We start from the raw sequence: 16,848 nt of genomic DNA on the forward strand, positions 1-16,848 counted from the left end.
CTACATAATCTCCCTTCATGTTTATTATTCATTCATTTAGCAAGACATATAAACTGCTCAGTGAAAGAGCTTTAAGTGGTGTCCATAAGGGAATTATTATTGACCAAAGGTGAAAAATAAGTGTGTGTGTCTCACTTTAGTTTCTTGTTGCCTCCTCTCTTTTAAGATACAACATCCTGCCATGAAGATCTTGCCTATTCTTTCTGTGGTTTTCATCCTGTCATTTCTGGTCGCTCCAGGTAAGTTGCATTTAAGCTTGCAAAGGGATTCCTTTGTGGCAAGGCAGATGACTCCACAATGAACTGAAGAGATCTGACGTTCCTACAGGTACTGTTCTTCTTCCCACCTGGAAACTATTTTTAAACTGACCTCTAACATCTCTGAAAAATTGGGGAAATTCTGCATGGATCCATGACCTTTTGCATCCTTCCTTGGTGAATATTCCAAATATTATGTAGATAAAATTGCTTGTGACTACTCTGAAATGACAGTGCAGTTAAATTTAGCAGTTAACAAATGGAGTATTTTTCTCTCTCTGTCTGCCTGTGTTTTTTTTAAGTAGTCATCATTGGAAATGACAGAGAGAGAGAGAGAGAGAGAGAGAGAGAGAGAGAGAGAGAGAGAGAGAGAGAGACCAGAAGTCCAGAACTCCAAGATCTGGGGTGAAATTTGCAAGTATCCTTACTTCTGACCAACTCTTTCTTTCTGTACAGGATTCGCACACATAGGAATTTACAGTCGTGAACAATGTGAATATTTTAAAGGCAGATGCGTTCTATTCCAATGTGAAGAACACTGGAGAAAAGTTGGGAAATGTGCTGCAGATGTGTATTGTTGCAGTCAAGAGTAAGTGCGAAAAACCAAGAAGCCCAATTATTAATGCAGTTTTGTTTAGTCCAATAGCAACTTGGGGCCATAGACTCCCCATTTCTGGCTCACACTAAAATATGTTTGATCTTGAGATATAAATAGATGCTGCATGTGCCCAGTGACTAACTCTGCCAGGAATGGAGAGAAGGATGTTTGCCTTGTCTTAAGCAGCTATTCCGTGGACCAGAGGGAACTTCACCTCCCAGCATTACTGACCTCATTCATGTTCTTCTTTCCACAGCCCTAGTATTCCAGATATGAAAGAAGAAAGCTAGATTTGCCAGCAAGATCCGCCAGAGAATGAATGCATTGTCATTGCCGTTGTGGCTGCTAAGCCCATCACTTCCACTGAATGTGACCCAAACACTTCAGCAGTTCAGCTTTCCTTACTATAAAGCATTTTCTTCTTCAAGTGTTGTGTGAATTTTAGTAATAAAAATGGATCCAACAGCTTCCTGGATTTTATATTTTCAAACACAGGGAACTTGTCGTTCTGTGTTTCCCAGCATTGCTCTCACACACCTGGAAGAAAGAGTTGGGACACAAGTACTTGGATAATTAGCACTATAACTCAGTGCTCTCCCCCCCCAAAAAAAAGTTTAGGGGTATTGGAAGACTCCTCCGGTAACGGCAACACCAACGCAGCATTTCTGAGTTGCCGGTTCTGGTGCTATGGACTCAGAGCTGCTCATGTCATGTGATGTCATCACATGAGTCAACAGTGTGATGCAGCAGCTAAAAAAGCCAAAGCAATTCTGGGCTGCATCAATAGGAGTATAACATCTAGATCAAGGGAAGTAATAGTACCACTGTATTCCACTCTGGTCAGACCTCACCTGGAATACTGTGTCCAGTTCAAGAAGGATACTGACAAGCTGGAAGGTGTCCAGAAGAGGGCAACCAAAATGGTCCAAGGCCTGGAAATGATGCCTTATGAGGAACGGCTTAGGGAGCTGGATATGTTTAGCCTGGAGAAGAGAAGGTTAAGGGGTGATATGATAGCTATGTTCAAATATATAAAAGGATGTCATATAGAGGAGGGAGAAAGGTTGTTTTCTGCTGCTCCAGAGAAGCGGACACGGGGCAATGGATTCAAATTACAAGAAAAAAGATTCCACCTAAACATTAGGAAGAACTTCCTGACAGTAAGAGCTGTTGGACAGTGGAATTTGCTGCCAAGGAGTGTGGTGGAGTCTCCTTCTTTGGAGGTCTTTAAGCGGAGGCTTGACAGCCATCTGTCAGGAATGCTTTGATGGTGTTTCCTGCTTGGCAGGGGGTTGGACTGGATGGGCATTGTGGTCTCTTCCAACTCTATGATTCTATGTGAGCACCCAAACTCAGCAGAATAAAACAGAAGTAGAGCTGCAGAGGTTTTGTAGCATACCTAATTTATTTCTACTAATTAGCCAAATAAGAGAACATAACAAACATGTACGAGAGGAGCAGCTCTCATACAGACATCCTGTCTCTTCGCAAGACAGAAGAAAGAGTAGTACAAAAACTACAGTAACGGAAGTCTCCCAGACTGGCTGCCGTCTCTTCCTTTCCCACGGAATAGAAAGTAAACAATAGGATCATGTGATTCTTGCAGTGGGAAGAATGAAAATACTAACAATACTCTCGTTTCCCTACTCATATTGAAATACCTCCCCTCAATGAGGCCAAACTTTGATTCACAAAATGTGTAGGGGCATGCGTACCCCTGTGTACCTCCCCCCTCCCCGGGGGGGGGGGAAGCACTGCTATAACTATAACTGCCTCTTGACATTGGAGGCAGAGCATAGCCATTGATAGCCGTATCCACCTACGAATGTGTGTAATCCTCTTTTAAACAATCCAGGTTGGTCGCCACGACTGCCTCTTAGAGTATGGCAGCTAATGTCGTAGTTTAATTATGAGTTGTGCAGGGGTGCCAACTTGAATAAAATATTCTGGGGGCCCCACATAATCGATCACATGATTCAGTGCACACATACCACTTGAATGGGAATGCCCATCAACTTTGGGGGCCCCAGCCCCCTCAAATATTTTATTGTGGGGGCCTAAGCCCTCACAGCCCCTAGGAGTTGACTCCTATGGAGCTGTGTGAGGAAGTACTTTGTTGTGTATGTCCTGAATCTTCTATTGTTCAGCTTCATTGAACATCCTTGAGTTCTGTTATTAAGAGGGAGAAAAACTCTTTCCCCACAACATGCATTATTTTATAAACCTCTGTCATAAAGACCTCTCTAACTCCTCTTTTCTCTAAACAAAAAAGTACCTGTAGCCTCAGATGTTGCAACATTTCCTCATAAGGGAGTTGCTCCTGTTGCATATATCAATATTGTGCAGCTTGAGGCAGTTGGATGCATAAAAACTGAATCCTTTTGGAATAAAACATTGTCCAGACCCATAAGTTTAATTCAAAGCTTTACTTGCAGAAGTTTCTTCAAAACAGAATAAAAAACACTAATTGATACATCCAAACAGTTCTATAAGACCTAAGTGCATGTCCAGCACAGGCTCAACATTGTATAAGAAATTACTGTTCTTCTTCCAGATATCAAAACTCTTTCTCTCTCCTATTCCAGCCTGCAATAGCCCACATCCTGCCTAGGGCTATGCAGTTCCCTGGAGAGCTTCATTATCACATCTTACTGGCTGGGAACAAAAGACCCAAATGATGATTTTCAATGAATACCTTAATCACCTGATCTAAGATTAAACCCCACATGTTAAAACAAAATTTAAAAAATTCCTTCCAGTAGCACCTTAGAGACCAACTAAGTTTGTTATTGGTATGAGCTTTTGTGTGCATGCACACTTCTTCAGATACATGCACACGAAAGCTTATACCAATAATATACTTAGTTAGTCTCTAAGGTGCTACTGGGATGAATTTTTTTTTATTTTGTTTCGACTACGGCACATCAACACGGCTACCTACCTGTAACCCCGCATGTTAGCTAGCAGACAACAATAACAGTTAATTTATCAACACACCTAAGTCCTCAGAAAGGTCTTGCTCTGCTTCAAGGGAATCTTCCAGTTAATCCCTTTTGGCAATACATGCCAGCATTCACATGTTAGTGTGAATAATACTAAATTATATGTAACAGCTCTACGCCTTGAGCATTCTGGTTGCCGTTTTCTGAACATTTCCCACCTCTACAATACCGCTTTTGAGGTGAAGAACTGTACACTGTATTCCAATTGTGGCTTCACTATATATTTGTTTGCCAGCATTATGATATTGGTGGCTTTATTTTCAGACCTTCTCCTAATGACCCCTGGCATGGAAATCACACTCTGCCCAGCTTCCATATGTCTTCACTGAGCTACAAACTGGGTAAGTAACTTCCTATTTCCTTCCACAGTTTCCATTAAATGAGCAAGCCTGCCTTTCCTGTATTAAATCACAGCTTTGCACCTGACACGAGTGGTGCTGTGGTCTAAACCACTGAGCCTAGGGCTTGCCGATCGGAAGGTCGGCGGTTCGAATTCCCGCGACAGGGTGAGCTCCCATTGCTCAGTCCCTGCTCCTGCCAACCTAGCAGTTCGAAAGCATGCCAGTGCAAGTAGATAAATAGGTACCGCTCCGGCAGGAAGGTAAGCGGCGTTTCCGTGCACTGCTCTGGTTTCGCCAGAAGCAGCTTAGTCATGCTGGCCACATGACTCGGAAAAACTGTCTGCGGACAAATGTCATGACTGGACTTAACTGTCAGGGGTCCTTTACCTTTTTTTTGTTTGCACCTGCAACACCTTAAGGTGTGGGGGAAGTCTCTCCTGACTCACTACAGCTGCACCCCCAAGATCCACAGTTTTAGTTGTGTGAGCTGGTTAAGCCAAACAGGGGTCCTCTCTCTGCCCGACCCACAGAGCCAGTCTAGGGAATTCCCAAGCATCATAAATATACTACAGCACCCTGCTTCAGGTGGCACACAGGCAGCAAAGCTGAGAGCGAACAGAGGCAGCCCCAGAATCAAAGTCCTAATACAGAAGTCCAAATGCAGAGACAGTACAAGAAGCAAGGCCTAGGGGGTAGGGTTGCCATCCCTCCAAGCTGCATGCACAATCACCTAATAATAATAAAAGTCTCTAGGTGGGCGAGAGCACCTTTAATTTTTATTTATTTTTTTGTTAGAAGAAGGTGCATGCCACTTGCAAGCTTCAGTCCAGCAGCTGCTGGCTGTTCATCATTACATAGACTCCATGGGGGTCATAGGTGTCAGGAGCGTCCTACATGCAAGTAGGAATCTGGCAGAGACACATGCCCGGCTGGCATGTTCTCTCCTTCCTGGTTGGTCGTTCAGGAGCTTCAAGAGCTTTCTCCAGCCCGAACATCACAGCAACTGATACCAAGAAGCATCAGCATGCTTAGGAATAGCAGAGTGTTAGCAGTTTGCGTGACAGACTCAGTAGCGCAGCAGTTTGGCTAAACTACTTTATTTACATATAATACACTCGGAGCATTCTGACTCAGCTCCTTCCTCATCAGCATCAGACAGCAAGGAGAAAGAACTTAGGACAAAAAGTCCTACATCACGGAACACAGTAATACAAACATCCTGTCTCCGTCACTTCCCACTATGTGGAATGAAAGCATACACCGTCATGTGATAAAAACAATCCCATGACTGCAACATGGGGAATGATTCCTAACAATAGGAACATTTCCTTTAGCTAGGCTTCTATCGTAAGTTGCTCATTTGTTAGACATTGTGTTCTTTATTTGAATGACGTGCTCTCAGTGACTGCAGTTAATGTTTAATGTGTCACGCTTAATGACACATTAAACTGCCTGTAGATCTCAGGTTTGGGCCCTGAAATCTCAGGGACTTTGGTGCCCCTGACTTGGCAACGCTAAAGTAGCAGTTCAAGCTCCAAACACAGAAGCAATGTTTCAAGCCTATTTCATTTAGAAGCAATTTAAGAGGATCCACAGTGGGCATGCAATTTTTGGCTTTTTACAGAACTGTGAGTGTGTTCTTTCAGCTTAGGGTGTTCCAGATCAAGGAAGAATGAATTGTATCTTCTCTGAGGGCGAAAATACCAAGAGTAGCGCGAGATAGAATGTCACCGCAGCCAGATTTTAGCTTGCTTGTTCAAAGTTTCAGCCTCCTCTCGTTCAGTTTTAGAGTAGCTGTGTTTTCATTACATGGAACTCCTGCTGCCCAATTCTAAGCCCTTCTATCAGGTCCCACTTGGATTCCTTAGTGCCAACCATTTTTGCCCACTTGCCCAGGGGCACTTCTGTCATTTCACCACTTTTCAAACTGCCCCCTCCCCATATATATATTGAGAGAAGTAAAGTATCCCCATGTGGGAGAATCCCTGCACCTGTTGTGGCAGGCTTTGTCCCCTCAGAAACTCCATCCATTTCTGGCAGAAAATTAGAGACTTTGCCTTCTGCTCCTTGGTTAATCTCCACAACTACCCTGAGAAGTCAGTTAGGATGAGAGGCTGTGACAGGCCCAAGATAATCCAGTGAGTTTGATGGCCAAGAGAGGATTTGAATCCTTGTCGCCCAGGTCCCAGTTCAATTCTCGAACCACTACATGAAACCGGTTCATATTTATTTATTTACATCTTTAGTAACAGGGATGGTGGAAAATGCTGTAGCAATGGAGGAAACTAACAGTGACCACAAGGGAGAGGAGCAGTCTGTAAGGACTTAGTGACGAGTCACCTTCTTATTCTTGTCTCAGAAGAAAGGGTCCAGAGCTTCAGGAAATCATAGAGGTCCTTTTATCTGTAACTGACAGATGGAAACAGACATTAGCAAGCTCAACAAAACCCAGGGAACTATGGTAGGAATGGTATGGAGGTGGAGATGACTGTGTCCTTCAACATTTCCTTCCTTGTCTGAGTTCAAGGTAATGACTACTATGAAAGGAGTTCAGCTCTCTCTTTGTACCTGAAGCAATGACTGTGGTGAGGCTGTCAGGAGCCTGTCAGTGGCTCCCGTCTGGTTGCCCAGGAAATTATAAAGACAAGGGAAACTTTCTTACCGTCCTTTTTTATTTCATTCTTTACAGAGAGTGAAGCTATAGAACCCGGCCTCTTGCATAATGCGGTTGTCCCAAGTGAATCTCTGCCCCGTCTCTCCCACTTCCTCATTCTTCATTCTACGGGTGTTGCTACATGCCCTCTACCTTTGAGCTTTTTGCTCTCCTACTTTTAAGGCTTGCCAGGTTCTGGGAAATGGAGGGTCTGGGATGCTTTCTAGTGACAACGTGTCAGTCAGGTGTTGCTCTGGCTCCCCCATGATTTCTCAACTTTACCCCTCACCTTCCTCTGAGCTGCGACCTCCCTCAAACCCCTGTTGTAAATCTGTAAATCTATACTGTCCTCCTCCTCCTCCTCCTCCCTGGAAGGGTCAGGCTGGGGAGGCAGTCTCCACCATTCCTCCTCTGCCCAGTCCCTGACAATACTATAGGGTAGAACATATATGACCATCACTGTTGGCTTATAAAGATTCTGATCGCCAATGTTTTTGTGTGGCTGCAGTATGTCCTCAAAGTGTCTTGCTTGTTGGGACAGGGAACAGAGAGGGGGTGGTGTGAGTGTGTGTAGGAAGTGAGAGAAGGTGAAAAAAATGCATTCGTTGTTCCGCCCACTTTTGCCTTTGGCATCAGCCAATACTGGTATGTCTCCCTAGGATGGCTGCCCAGAAGGGAATGTTGGTTTTGGACTGAGGAAGCTTCCGGAGCCCTGACCTAATAGTAAGGTCAGCCCTATATGATCACCCCCACACAGAGACACATCATTTTGGAGAAAGGAGGGAGCAAAAGATCACTTCTCTGCAAAAAAAGAGAAAGGGCTAACATTTGCATGGTGCTCTCTGCCTCCGGAGATTAAAGGCAGCTAGAGGGAAATATCTATGTGCAAACTTCACATAGGTAGTGAAGGGTCTGGGGATCATTCTGATCTCCTGGTATTTTTTTCCAAGGGCGGCGTTTTCACTCTATACATGAGAAATACTAAAGGGATGAAGCAGGAGCAAGAATTCCCTACCCTTGCTTCAAGTGAAAAACATCATTGCTGAATCTAGTTTTAGAGTGTTTCAGAGCCATCTTCTTTCTGTTTCACCAGTATCCAAGCAGCCCTAGCAAAGCATAAATAGTCAAGGGACAAACTTCCTTAATTCATCACATACTCTTTGCAGCAGTAAGTGTTCAGTAAACAGTGGCCGATCTTTTTGGCATGGGGCTGACAAGGCAAATGTCTGCATATCCCCCGAGCGACCATACACTCTGTGTCACCCTGAAGATACCTGGTGAATCCTGCACAACCAGAAGAGGACAATAACTGATCAGTCTGAAAAAGAAAGAGGCACTTCAAACAGGAACTAGTCATTGAATCATAGAATTGTAGAGTTGGAAAAGATCCCAAGGGTCATCTAGTCCAACCCCCTGCAGCTCAGGAATCTCAATTGAAGCATCCCTGACAGATAGCCATCCAACCTCTGCTTTAAAAACTCCAAGGAAAGGAGAGTCCACAACCTCCTGAGGGGGTCTGTTGAACTGTCAAACAGTCCTTTCTTGTAACTTGAAGCCGTTGGTTCAAGTCCTACCCTCCAGAGCAGGAAACAAGCTGGTTTCCTCTTCCATCATTTCTCTAGTCCATCATTTCTCTAGAAAACTTGCAGAGGATTTCATTCTCTCCTCCCCTACCCTACCATTAAGTCTCCTGGAGAATAAAGGGTGGGAAAGTAAATGTTGTCCTCCACTGGGCCTCTCTCTCTGTTCAAGTTCTTTATGTTTCTGGCTACCTGTATTGGATTTAATTTATAGTCCAATAAGATTCGCCTCAGCTCCAGCAAGCACAGTCAATGGTGAGGGGTGATGAGAGCCACAGCTCAGCAACTTTTGGAGGGTCAAAGGTTCCCCACAGCTGCTGTACAGCACAGACTGATGGACGCCAATATTAAACTACAACAAATATTTTATTGACTCTGTCTCCTCTGCACACCATGGAGAATGCTCAGAAATATCCAGCAGCCTGTAAATCATATCAACAGCACAGGCTCTCTGACATCTTTAAAGGGAAAGGGACCCCTGACCATTAGGTCCAGTCACGGACGACTCTGGGGTTGCGGCGCTCATCTAGCTTTATTGGCCGAGGGAGCTGGCGTACAGCTCCTGGGTCATGTGGCCAGCATGACTAAGCCGCTTCTGGCGAACCAGAGCAGTGCACGGAAATGCCGTTTACCTTCCCGCCAGAGTGGTACCTATTTATCCACTTGCACTTCATGCTTTCGAAGTGCTAGGTTGGCAGGAGCAGGGACTGAGCAACGGGAGCTCGCCCCGTCGTGGGGATTCGAACCGCCGACCTTCTGATTGGCAAGCCCAAGAGGCTTTGTGGTTTAACCCACAGTGCCACCCGTGTCCCATCTTTATGCTCCCACACACATTATTTTAATTTGTTTCCATTAAGCTTCCACATGGCCTACCTGGAGCAACCATGAGTTCTATAAATAGCATCAAGGACAAGGCACAAAATATCTTCATGGCAAAGTGCTGAATCTGGTATCTCTATTAGAAAAGAGAAAGCAAAGGCATGAAGGGGTTAATACAAGCTGGCTGATTGTAAGCATGCTGGGTTTTGAGCTAAGTTATAGACCAAGATAGCAAGCCTGTGGCTGGATTGCAACTCCTATCAGCTTTGACTATTTTAGTGGATCTAGATAATAAGTCTCTTCCAGGAATACCAGCAGTTGCTTCACAACCATAAATCAATAAATCCATAAATAAATGTATCTTAATCCCTGGCAGATGTTCATATTTAGTTAACTTCCATCAGAATTCTAGAATTACACCATTAAAGGACTATTATCCCTACAATTTTGATGGAGTTGTCAAGAGCACCTATCAGTTCCAAACTATCAAGAGCATGAAGATACAGATGGTTAAAGATAAAATATGATTCTACAGGTACTTACCAAGAAGTTTGAACACTATGTCACCTTCCAGCCCAGATGGCTTGCTTATATTCTTCGTTTTCACTTATATTCACATGTCCAATAAGATACTTCCTACCCTTTCAGGACAGATTGTATTGAACCCACAAAAATGATCAACTTAGGTTAATAAATTGGGGGTTTAACTTTGTGAGGGGAGGGGGGGATGGAGATGTAATGTTTATCCATGTTCTTGGGCTAGTTTGTACCCATGTCCTTCCTGCTCATCTGCTCGATGTTCAGTTTATTCAGATAAAGGAACACCCCTGATTTTGTTCTGTGTACACAAGGTACCAAGAGTGGGAGGGGAAATGAAACAATTGCTACCACTTGAGAGCCGAGGCCCCATGCCCCACAGTTCCCTGTTGATTCAAAAACACACAGACACCAGTATTTAGGATTATGGACCAAAACAGGCCACAATTTTATTGGTTACAGATGTGAGCAGTTTGGCTTAGGCACTGGGTGAAACCAGGCTATATATTGACTCCCGCCCGTCTGCAGGGAGTCGAACTAAGGGTAAACTACCAGAAGGGGGAGCCCGATGACTTACATCAAATAGGGGCATGCCGAGTGGTCCCCTTTGGGGTCATGGCATGGCCATAGCTTAGAAACGGTACAACCCAATGGCACAGGGAAATGAAAAGGGAAGAAGCAACAGGCGGCAGAGAGCAGAGTAACTGATTATATAGGACAAAGAAAACCCAGACCAGGCAGCCGCAAGCGGCAAGTAAGGAATAGTGGATTCCCCAAGCCTGATCACAGTGATGGCCCAGATGCCCAGCCACAGCACTGTTGTTGTTGTTCAGTCGTTCAGTCGTGTCCGACTCTTCGTGACCCCATGGACCAGAGCACGCCAGGCACGCCTATCCTTCACTGCCTCTCGCAGTTTGGCCAAACTCATGTTAGTAGCTTCGAGAGCACTGTCCAACCATCTCATCCTCTGTCGCCCCCTTCTCCTTGTGCCCTCCATCTTTCCCAACATCAGGGTCTTTTCTAGGGAGTCTTCTCTTCTCATGAGGTGGCCAAGGTACTGGAGCCTCAACTTCAGGATCTGTCCTTCTAGTGAGCATTCAGGGCTGATTTCTTTGAGAATGGATAGGTTTGATCTTCTTGCAGTCCATGGGACTCTCAAGAGTCTCCTCCAGCACCAGAATTCAGAAGCATCAATTCTTCGGCGATCAGCCTTCTTTATGGTCCAGCTCTCACTTCCGTACATTACTACTGGGAAAACCATAGCTTTAACTATACGGACCTTTGTCGCCAAGGTGATGTCTTTGCTTTTTAAGATGCTGTCTAGGTTTTTCATTGCTTTTCTCCCAAGAAGCAGGCGTCTTCTAATTTCGTGACTGCTGTCGCCATCTGCAGTGATCATGGAACCCAAGAATGTGAAATCTCTCACTGCCTCCATTTCTTCCCCTTCTATTTGCCAGGAGGTGATGGGACCAGTGGCCATGATCTTAGTTTTTTTGATGTTGAGCTTCAGACCATATTTTGCGCTCTCCTCTTTCACCCTCATTAAAAGGTTCTTTAATTCCTCCTCACTTTCTGCCATCAAGGTAGTATCATCAGCATATCTGAGGTTGTTGATATTTTTTCCACAGCACTGACCACTGTGAAAGGTAAATGGTCTTGTTTCCACCTACACATGTCAGGGACTATAAAGCTTCTACAGAAGGAAGATTTATTTGTTTTCTGCCTTGTTGTGAATCCCCCTTACTAGAAAATACCAAAACAAAACAATTTTTTTTGAAAAAATTCCTTCCAGTAGCACCTTAGAGACCAACTAAGTTTGCTCATACCAAGAACAAAGTTAGTTGGTCTCTAAGGTGCTACTGGAAGGATTTTTTTTGTTTTGTTTTGTTTTGACTATGGCAGACCAACACGACTACCTACCTGTAACTAGAAAATACCAGTCCAACATCCTGTTTTCACAGTGGACAGCCAGATGCCCATGGGAAGCCCACAACTCGGACTTTAGCACAGCAGCACTATCCCACCTTGTGGTTTCCAGATGTATACTGACTCTGATCATTGAGGCATAGTATAGCCCTCGTGATTAGTAGCTACTGACATCCATATCCTTCATGAGATTGTCTAATTCAATATGAGCTGAAGAAATTAACAGATTGAAGAATGGGGCTCCAGCTAACAAAATGATTTACAATAGGGAGGTTCTCCACTTAGGCAGGAAGAACCAGTTGCACAAATATAAGATGGGGGACACCTGGATGTAGTGCAGTGAAAAGGATCTAGGAATAACTTTCTGATGGTAAGAGCTGTTAGACAGTGGAACGGATTCCCTCAGAAGGTTGTGGATTCTTCTTCATCGGAAGTATTCAAGCAGAGGTTGGACGGCCATCTCTCATGGATGCTTTAGTTCAGATTCCTGCGTTGCAGGGGCTTGGACTAGATGACCCTCGGGGTCCCTTCCAACTCTACTGTTCTATGATTTTATTATTCTAATCCTCTCTTAAAAACATCCAAGTTGGCCAGTTGTGAGTTTAATGTACTGTACAGAGTTTCCTCTCTTTCGCTCACTATGTCTTCTTAAGCAGCAACATGCGAACAGTTCTGACTGTCCCTCTTAATGTATCAGGACTATTAAAACACTGGGCCTACTTGTCCTTATGGAACCCTATAAAGTGGTGGGACATTCAGTCTTTTAAATCTCAGAGAACATTCACAGTGCTCTGCCTCATTTGTGACCTGCTGCTGTCCATCTTCGTCTCCTGGTTGACCGTCAACCATAAAAGATGAGCTGCCTTTTTGCTGTTGTTATTTCATGGGCACTTGTAAGTGCCAATAAATCATAGGTGCATATAACACGAGCCAGGATTTTATGGCATTCTGCCTATTTCAGCCCCAAAATGGCTCACAAAGAAGGAAACACATACATGATACAAAATTAAAAGAAAATTTAAAGCATGGGCTCTACGTGGGGCTACCTTTGAAGGTGACCCGGAAACTGCGATTAATCCAGAATGTGGCAGCTAGACTGGTGACTGGGAGTGGCCACCAGGACCATATAACACCAGTCCTGAGAGATCTGCATTGGCTCCCAGTACGTTTCCGAGCACAATTCAAAGTGTTGGTGCTGACCTTTAAAGCCCTAAACGGCCTCGGTCCTGTATACCTGAAGGAGCGTCTCCACCCCCATCATTCAGCCTGGACACTGAGATCCATTACTGAGGACACTGAGATCCAGCGCCAAGGGCCTTCTGGCAGTTCCCTCACTGCGAGGAGCAAAGCTACAGGGAACCAGGCAGAGGGCCTTCTCGGTAGTCGCGCCCGCCCTGTGGAACTCCCTCCCTTCAGATGTCAAAGAGATAGACAACTACCAGACATTTAGAGGACATCTGAAGGCAGCCCTGTTTAGGGAAGCTTTTAATGTGTGATATTTTAATGTATTTGATTTTTTTTTTTGGAAGCCGCCCAGAGTGGCTGGGGAAATCAAGCCAGATGGGCGGGGTACAAATAATAAATATTATTATGATTATGATTGCATAATAAAACATTAGAAGAGCAATCACGGGACAATGGCCCCCTGAGTTTAAAAGTACTTTAACCTGAATGTCTGAAACTTAGCAGGGACGGTGCTTGTCTGGTTTCTAAATGGAGGGTATTCCAAGAGCTGAATCCTCAATACAGAAGGCAGGATTCCCTATTGACATGAGTCGTGCTTCTGGTCTATGGGAGACCACTAACAGTGTTCTGGAAGGTGGTCTCCGTGATTGACCTTGGACATATGGGGTAAGGTGACCCTGGGTTGTTTTATTTTTTTATTTTTTTACTGTTTTGTATGTTATTAAGGTATGCATTTTTATGTTTTTATATTGTAAACTGCCCAGTGATCTTTGTATGAAAAGCAGTATGGTAATGATGGTGATGTTTTTATATTGTAAACTGCCCGGTGATATTTGGATGAAAAGCAGTATGGTAATTATGGTGATGGTGATTATGATATATTCTGAGCCTTTCTTACTGATTTATTTAAACAATTTACATACCATTTAACTACAACAGTGTTTCTTCTTCTTCTTCTTCTTCTTCTTCTTCTTCTTCTTCTTCTTCTTCTTCTTCTTCTTCTGGCTTTCTCAACCTTGAGTCTCCAGATGTTGTTAGACAACAACTCCCATCATTCCTAGCCGTCGTGGCCAGTGGTCAGGGATGATTGGAGTTGTATTTGAAGAGAATGGAGTATGTTTAGCATGGAGAAGAGGAGATATGACAGCCATCTTCAAATATCTCAAGGGCTGTCACATGGAAGATGGAGCAAGCTTGTTTTCTCCTGCTCTGGAGGGTAGAACACAAACCAATGGCTTCAAATTACAAGAAAGGATATTCTGACTAAACGTCAGGAAGATCTTTTGGAAAGTAAGAGCTGTTCAACAGTAGAACAGACTTCTTTGGAAGGTGGTGGACCCTCCTACCTTGGAGGTTTTTAAGTAGAGGTTGGGAGGCCATCTGTCAGAGATGCTTTATTTAAGATTCCTGCATTGCAGGGGGTTGGATGCAGGTGTGGCCAACTCCCAAGAGACTGTGATCTACTCACAGAGTTAAAAACTGGCAGTGATCTACTCCCTTTTTGGGGGGCTCAGCTCAAAGTTGTTGAGCTGCTTTTATGAAGGAGGAAGGCCCATTTTGGGTCAAAGTTGTTGAGTTTTTTCAGGGAGGAGGTAAAATGTTGAGCTTTTTTTTTTAGGAGAGCCACAGTTGTTCAGCTTCTTTGGGGGGAGCCAGTGATCTACCTGTGTTCTACCGGTAGATCACGATCTATCTGTTGGACATGCCTGGATTAGAGGATCCCTCCCAACTCAACAATTCTTTAATTTTTATGAACATCTGGAGACCCAAGGTTGAGAAAGGCTGCTGTAAGCAGATTACAAGGATACAATAAAAAGAAAAAAGAAGACAAACTACTAGCAAACTTCAATTAAAATGCTCACTTGAGTAATAATTTTTAAAAAGACTTCAGTACGTGCTGGAGGTACATTATGGAGATGACCTCTCTGACCTCAAATGGAAGGGAATTCCATAAAATTGGGCCCACAATACTGAATTGCATGCCCCCTGGTGAATAGGAACCATGTGTTTGAGCCATGGGGGACCAATAACAGTGACCCCAGCAAAGACCTCAGTGATCAGCGACTATTAGGCCATCCAAGACCCAAATTCTTAAAGAAATAGGAATGCCTGATCACCTCATCTGTCTCCTGAGAAATCTCTATGTGGGACAAGAAGCTACAGTTGGAACTGGATATGGAATAACTGATTGGTTTAAAATTGGGAAATGAGTACGACAAGGCTGTATATTGTCTCCCTGCTTATTTAACTTATATGCATAATTCATCATGAGAAAGGCTGGACTGGATAAACCCCGAGCTGGAATTAAGATTGCCGGAAGAAGTACCAACAACCTCATATATGCTGATGACACAACTTTGATGGCAGAAAGTGAGGAGGAATTAAAGAACCTCTTAATGAGGGTGAAAGAGGAGAGTGCAAAATATGGTCTGAAGCTCAGATCATGGCCAATGTTCCCATCACCTCCTGGCAAATAGAAGGGGAAGAAATGGAGGCTGTGAGAGATTTTACTCTCTTGGGCTCCATGATCACTGCAGATGGTGACAGCAGTCATGACATTAAAAGATGCCTGCTTCTTGGGAGAAAAGGAATGACAAACCTAGACAGCATCTTAAAAAGCAGAGACATCACCTTGCCGACAAAGGTCCGTATAATGCAAGCTATGGTTTTCCCAGTAGTGATGTATGGAAGTGAGAGCTGGACTATAAAGAAGGCTGATCGCCAAACAATTGATGCAAAAGGAGAAGGGGACAACAGAGGATGAGATGGTTGGACAGTGTTCTCGAAGCTACCAACATGAGTCTGACCAAACTGCATGAGGCAATGTAAGACAGGAGTACCTGGCGTGCTCTGGTCCATGGGGTCACGAAGAGTTGGACACGACGAAACGACTAAACAACAACAGACCCAAATGGTTCAGGGACTTGTAGATCAATATAAGAAACTTGAACCAAGAGCACATGAGCAGGCAGTGCAAACATTTCAGCACTGTAGTAACATGCTGGCAACGGTCTGTCCCCATCAACAGCTGAGCCATAATGTTTTGCCCCAAATGGAGCTCTGCAATAGATGCATGCATGTCAATGGATTTCCAGTTCAGTGAATCCTTACCTTGTTTGCAACTTAGTGTGTTGTACAGAATGTCCTTCCCTTTGCCCACCATGTCTGCTTGAGCAAGCACATGCCAACAGTTCCGGCTGTTGTTCTTACTGTATCAGGACCGTTAACGCATCGGGCTTTCATATCATTGGGCCGCAGGATCCCCATTGCTGATCTAGATAGGAGAACCCGATTTGCAGTTTCTAGTCAGTGCAGTACATTGAAACCATAGTGTCATCCTTGTGGCTCTTATGATCAGACAGTTGCAACCCCTCTCTTATATATTTAAACAATTTTTATGGAACTTAACTACAATCTTCGAAGCTGTTTAGTCTGTCCCCATCAACAGACCTTTGGCACCAGATGGAGATCTGTGATATATAGAGTTTTTGGCATGGATTTTCAGCTGTCGGTTTAATGTACTGTACAGAATTTCCTCTCTTTTGCCCACTGTGTCTTATTAAGCAGTAACACCAACAGTTCTGGTTGTCATACTAACTGCACAAGGATTTTTAGAACGCAGGGCTTACGTGTCCTTGTATCATCGAGCAGGGAAAGGGCAGTGCAGTCTTTCATAACACAGAGAACCTTCATGGTGCTCTACTCAGTACCTCAGTTTGTCCAGCTGCTGTCCAGCTTGATTTCCTGGTCATGCTTCAGCCATGAAGAAGGCCTGCCTTTTAGCTCTTGTTATTTCATGGGTGCTTTTGTGTTCTGCGCATAAGGCATGCATCGAAAATTGAAAAAAAATCATTTTAAAATGATGTAACTAAGAAGAAGTTGGAGGCCATTTAGAAGAGGGATGTCAATGTGTCATCTATGTACAGGATGCAGCCTCTAAAGTGATGTCA

General features: G+C 44.1%; 1 long non-coding RNA gene across 1 annotated transcript; it reads right to left on the reverse strand.

Annotated features, from left to right (window-relative positions):
• Positions 1–6,555: 6,555 nt before the first annotated feature.
• On the reverse strand, positions 6,556–9,379 carry LOC117044740. Its single transcript, XR_004426331.1, has 3 exons — positions 9,305–9,379; positions 8,126–8,169; positions 6,556–6,607 (listed from the first exon to the last, which is right to left on the reverse strand). It is a non-coding gene; the product is annotated as an uncharacterized LOC117044740 (long non-coding RNA).
• Positions 9,380–16,848: the final 7,469 nt, after the last annotated feature.

Source organism: Lacerta agilis, chromosome 3 (genome assembly GCF_009819535.1).
Source record: "Lacerta agilis isolate rLacAgi1 chromosome 3, rLacAgi1.pri, whole genome shotgun sequence".
In the NCBI taxonomy this organism is placed as follows: Eukaryota; Metazoa; Chordata; class Lepidosauria; order Squamata; family Lacertidae; genus Lacerta; species Lacerta agilis.